Source organism: Octodon degus, unplaced genomic scaffold, assembly GCF_000260255.1.
Source record: "Octodon degus isolate 3935 unplaced genomic scaffold, OctDeg1.0 scaffold00025, whole genome shotgun sequence".
In the NCBI taxonomy this organism is placed as follows: Eukaryota; Metazoa; Chordata; class Mammalia; order Rodentia; family Octodontidae; genus Octodon; species Octodon degus.
In genome coordinates, this window is record NW_004524601.1 from 514,028 (window position 1) to 520,425 (window position 6,398).

Genomic DNA, 6,398 nt, shown 5'->3' on the forward strand with positions numbered 1-6,398 from the left:
TTACTAGGTAAGGTTGCTGTAAATAGGTGTACAGTGCTTGGAGTGGTGCTGATGTGCAGTAAATAGTCTAAAAGTACTAGCTAATAAAAACCTAAAATACAAGTCTTTAAATAGAAAAAATATAGGTTGATACATTTATAAGCATAAGATAGAGTTCACTAAAAAAAAGCATAATAATGTAAAAGATTAACTGCTTTTGTTAGATATTTTTTTAATTTGTGAATCTAGGTTTTAAAGATTCATTCCAGGGCTGGTCAGGTAGTTCAGTGAATTAAAGCATCTGCTTAGGCAGATGCAGGGGCCAGGGTTCAGTGGTTCTACCAAAAAAGATAAATAAATAAAAAATTAGAAACAGTGCGTGGAAACTTCCCTGATACTAGGCAAGAAGCCATAATGAGAATGAAAAAGACGCATTAACACACAGACACCAGCTCCTGCTTCATCCCCTCTGTTAAGTTTTTCGAGGTTAAAAATGTCACCAACTCCAGACACTGCCTTCCTTGACTCAACTATGTGAATACCAACTGTTCTAAACATTTACAGTACTTAATATTTGAAAGTTTTATCCTACAATTCAGCATGTTTTCTTTTTTAGACAGGGTTTTGCTAATGCAGTTCATGCTGGCCTTGAACTCACTTTGTAGTCCCTGCTGGTCTCCAACTCACAGTGACCCTCCTGCTTCAACCATCCCAAATGCTGGGATTACAGGCATGTACCACCATGCCTGGCTCTGAATTTATTTTAAACTCTTAACTCTGTGCTACATTATTACCTAAACACACTACTTATTCAGCGTATTTGTATATGGTTTTTGGGAGTTGGATACTTTCTATGTGTGAAAAAAAACTGCCTTTTCCTTGGAATATACTGACTTGAAATTGATTCTGTCTCACTTGTTACTGAGAATGAATTGTATTTAAGACAAGCCCATTGTTTGGTGCCAGAATGTGTTTTCTAAACATCATTTCCCACCCAAAAGTGTAGGATTTTTTGTGGAACTGGGGTTTGAACTCAGGTCCTTGCGCTTGCCAGGAAAGTGCTTATTCCACTGAGCCATCTCCCCGGCCCCAGAAGATGATTCTAAGCTTCTTTTTTTTTTTTTTTGCAGAACCGGGGATTGAACTCAGGCCCTTGCACTTGCCAGGGAAGCGCTTTATCCACTGAGCCATCTCCCCAGCAAAGTGTAGGATTTTTTTGGAGAAATTCTCAGTTCAAGGGAGGAATTATACACAATAAGCTGGAAACTTCTTGCTGTAGTGAGAAGCTGGGAGCCTCTCTTAATTTACTGGTTTTTGGCAAGTTTTAGAAGCCTGTTTGTATTTCCAGAAACAGGTTCTTGGGCCCAGAAATGTTAGAATGAGACCTTGACCTAAAGGAACACAGGCACTGCTCAAGGCTTGTATTGGGGTTTTTGCTCAGTAAGGGAGTGGGCTCTGATAGAGGGCAGGTCAGGCTCCCTGACCAGAGGAAGAGAGGTAACTGATACAGGACACATTCCCACCAAAAGTTCCTGTCTAGATCGTTAGGTCCTTCATGAAATAAAGGGATTCAACCCTAGAGAGTACCTTGTCTTGGCTGAACAGTGTCTGGGCTTAGCTGTAGGCAGCTCTTTGAGAGGAGGCCGTATTGTTAGTAGGATCTGTTCCTGGCTGTTGTGTTTTTAACTCCAGGACAGAATATGAGCCCTGGGTCCTCAGTTAATGGTTTTGTTTGGTTTCCTGTGAAAATGGAAAACAGGCAAGGATCCCTACAGATCCTTTTCTAGCCTTTGATTGCTTTGCCCCTTTTGAGTGGTTTCTGACTGAGTCCTTGAGGGTTTCCGAGACCCTTCCCAGGTTTCTTAATTTTCAAGAATGACTCACAGAGATTCTGTGTGTTAGTGCCCAACTGTAATCCCAGCAGTTAGGAGGCTGATGTGGGAGGATTGCTGAAAGTTCCCCAGCCTGGGCTAGAAAGTTAAAGGACAGTCTGAACTGCATAGTGAAACCCTGTCTCTAAAAAGGCTGACAGGACTCCAGTGATAGTCACAGGAGAGTTTATTACAATGAAATGAAGTAAAGTCAGCAAAAGAAAATGTATTTATGGTGCCGGGAGATGGCTTGGTAGAATAAGCGCTTCCCTGGCAAGCACAAGGGTGTGAGTTCAATCCCCAGTTCTGCCAAAGAAAAAGAAAATGCACTTGGGACAGAGTCTGGAGGAAACTGGGTACAAGCTTACAGTTTAGCCCTCCAGCAGGAGCTGTACAAAACCTGAATTAGACTGAATTGCACTTTTAGTGTCTTCTTGTGTCCCGTCCCCCCTGCGCCTCCCCCCCACCCCCCAGTGTGTGTCCTGAGAACACCTGTCCTTGTGCACACTATGGTCTTGTAGGTTCCTGGAGCTTTGTGGGAGTGTCTCAAGGTTCCCTGTGATGTCTCATTGTCTAGCTTTTTTTTAACCTTTTTTGGTTGACCATTTGCTTTCTAAAGCCTCAGGAAACCATGATGTTAAACAGTTGTCCTTGCTTCAAACAAATGCTTCTGGGGAAAGGTTGGAATTGTTTGAGGTGTAAGTCATGTCATATAAAGATAACCTTGTGGCTGGGGAGATGGCTCAGTGGAATATGCACTTTCCTGGCAAGCGCAAGGGCCTGAGTTCAATCCCTGGTTCCACCAAAAAAAAAAAAAAAAAGATAACCTTGCACATGAGGTCTTTCAGACAGGCCAGATCTCATGGAGACCCTTTCACCCAATTCTGACCTCTTCATTGACTGCCTGCCCGCCCGTGGGGCTTTCCGTGTGTGTGGGTGTGTGTGGTGCAGTGCAGTGCAGGTTGTACTTTGACTCAACTGCAGTCCCCTGGCTCAGCTTCCCAAGTGCTGGGATTACAGGTGTGTGCCACCACACTGGCTTTTCATTCCTGCTATGGGCTGTTTTCAGAGCTATTGCGGAGTTGGGGTTGGAGGTGGAATCGCAGTAGGGAAAATTAAAACTCTAAAACTTGATGTAGCGCTCCGTTCTTAACAAAATGCAGCTCTTGAAGAAACATTTACTAGTTTGCTTTAGGCCTTTCATTAATTTTCAGAGTTCTTTAAAAGTTTTTTTCCTGACAAATTTTACCAGTGCTATATTGCTTTTATGGAGGAGAGCATTTTTTGAGGTCATTGCTTGCTTTGCCATTCTCAGTGACATCAGCCCTGATATCACTTCCTTCTTCCTATATAGCTCATGATTACTCAGACACTGAAAGAGGGACCCTGGATATTGTGGTAAATGAAAGACGCCCTTTCTTGTATACAGCTTATGTGTATATTTTACTGTGTGAAGATCAGCAGTAAGCAGATGTGTTTTTTTGTACCAGGGGTCTAGCCAGGCCTGCCATATGCTAGGCAGTGCTCTACCACTGAGCTGTTCTACCAGCCTGCTGGGCAGAAAGAGTGGAACAGTGTGGTCGGGATCAGTGAATGAGACAGGTGGGTTGAGCCTCCCCCTACTCTGAGAAACCAAGACCTGGATGAGGTCAGAAAACAGTGTGGGCAGCTGAGCCACAAAGACAAGGAACACACAAAGCTTTGTGGGCAAGTGGGTTTGGCATGTTCAAGATAGCAAGAGAGCAGCATGGCTGAAGGAAGTGGATATCCAAGAGGAGAGAAGGGCAGTGAAATCACTGAAATTGTACACCTAAAAGCATTAATGTCCAGGGCCTGTAGTAACTCAGATTTGTGGTAATAATTGTTTTCATTACTTAGATCTTTCGTAAGCATGCTTCCAGCATGGGACACACCCAGGGATAGGATGCTGGCCTGATTCTAATGTTGGTACAGTCTTGTAGCAGTTTGTTCTGTTCTTCATTTTGTTTGCTTTTCAAGGCAGTCTCCAAATGTAGTAGCAAAAATTGTTGTAATAGTACTTTCTTATTTTACATAAGTCTTCCTGTGATCTTTATATTTTTTGAATTCTCTAGCAACCCTCCATCTCATTTTTCTGGAGGAGTACTTATTTGTGTGTGGGGGGGGGTTCAGTTGACATTTATCTTTTGCTTTTGTTGCTGAGGACAGCATCCAGGGCTTCCAGCTTGCTGGGCAAGTGTCCTACCATGAAACACATCGCTGGAGTGATACTTTATCTTCCAGGGACTTTAAGTCCCACAAAAATTAGGTAAAAGGCTGTGGATCTAGAAAAACAGATATTTACGTAAAACATTTCATGTAGTTTCAGGGACATTATTATGCCCCTTTATAGCCCATGCTTAAGGAATCCTTTTCGTTTATTTACATAGAGTTAGTCCCTGGATCCAACTGTTTGGCCAGTCCAGAATGTTTGAGGAAAAAACTGCATCTTTATTGAACGATGTTCAAATTTTTCTTGCCATTGTCACCTAAACAAATGGGTTTAGCAGCTGCTGTGTTTACATAGCCTTCATATTAAGTAAATTAGAGATTTTATGCAAGAGGATGAATGGAAGTTGTATGCAAACCTGTGCTGTGTTCATGTGAGGAGCTTGAGCATCCCAGGTTGTTGTCCGTGGGAGGCCTGGCCGCACCCTCCCAGCTCACAGAGGGATGGCTGTGGCTGATTCCTGCCCTTGCTGAGTGTAAGATTCTATCTTTTTTTTTTTTTTTTTCTTTCCCCTTTTTTATGTATTTGGTACAGGGTCTCACTGCACAGCTTGGACTTTCTGTTTTCAGCCTCCCCAGCGCTGGGATTATAGGTGTACACCACCACACCCAGACTCTCACTGCCTCGGTCTGCCCAGGGTCAGGGCCTGCACGGCATGCAGTACCAGGGATTGAACCCCTGTCCCTGTGCTTCCCTAAGCAGGCGCTTAGTCCACTGAACCTTGCTGGCCTGCTGAGTATAAGATTCTAGGTTTTTCTTTTCTTTTCTTTTCTTTTTTTTGGCCCTTGTACACTGCCATTCTGTTATATTCTGGTTTCTAGAGTTGAGACATCTGTTGGTCTTGTTTCTCTGACAGTTGTCTGTGCCCCTTTAACCCCCCTCGCTGTTAAGACTTTACCTTTATCCCCTCCTTCCCTTCCTTTGGTAATTTGATTGTGGTAAGCTAGGTAGTTCTCTTAACCTAGCTTGGTGTTGGCGAACTACCGTAAATCAGTGTTGATTTTATTCCTCAGTTTTGGAAAACTCTTCAGATAATTTTTTACCTTTCTTCTGTTAGCTGGTGTATGTATGAATGACATTTCCAACATGTCTCACATTTTCTGTAAACCTTTCCTTTTTCCTTTTCTCACTCTCTTTCTCTCTCTGTTTGCTTATATTTTTCGTTTCTTGGTACTTTTATTTGACTATTTTCTATGGCTTTTTTTTTTTGGTATTTTACTGCAGGGTCTCACAACAGTAATCCTCCTGTTTTCCAGCCCTTACGTCTGCCTAAGCAGACACTTTAATCTGCTGAGCTATCAGGTCAGCCCTCTGATTTGCATTTTTAGTTCACTGATCCTATATTTTGCTATGTCCAATTTGTTTTATAACCAATGTTTTGAGTTCTTACTATTTTTCAGTTCTAGAATGTCAACTCTTCACTGATCCTAATTCATTGGTGAAATACTCCATTTTTGATCAATTTTGTCATTTTACCCTGGGTGGTTTTTTTTTTTTTTCCCATTTAAGAGTTATTTTAAGTCATTGTTATTGTGTGTTAATGCTGATGTTCTCGTATTTTTTATTCCCAGAACCAGGGATTGAACTCAGGCCCTTGCACTTGCCAGGAAAGTGTTTATTCTACTGAGCCATCTCCCTGGCCCCTGTAGTTTTCTTTTATAGGTCTTATTTTCTTGAACCTTTGCATGCTTAGTAAGCTTTATCATGTGCCAGATTTTGTATCTCAAAGAACCATGGAGATTTTAGACAGTGTTACCTTCCCGATAAGGTTCCTCAGACGATTGAGGAGCTTGTTACCTCCAGCCAGCAGGGATTGCTTGGCTTTCCTGTTATTTATTTAGTATTTTAGGGAAGGGTCTACAGATTGTTCATGGGGTCAGGAGATGGCTTAGTACAATAAGCGCTTCTCTGGCAAGCACAAGGGTCAGTTCAATTCCCAGTTCCAACAAAACAAAACAATACAGGTTGTTCAGGGTCTCACTACTAGATTGGACTCGTAGTGATCCACCTGTTCACAGCCTCCCTAGGGTTGGGATTACAGGCACGGGTCACCATGCCCAGTCCCAGTTGACCTCTCAGTGCGCCCTGGGGGTGGGGCCAGCACGGCAGGTCAGGGGTTCGAACCCTCAGCCCCTGCACCTGTTTGCAGGTGCTTTACCTCTGTTATGTTAAGGTTTGTTTTTTGGTTTTTTTTTTTTTTCTTTAAAATTTTATTTATGTGTGTGTGTGTGAGTGTGTGTGTGGCCAGCTCAGCCCACCAGGGGGCAGGGCTGGCTGGCATGTGGTGCTGGGGGATTGAA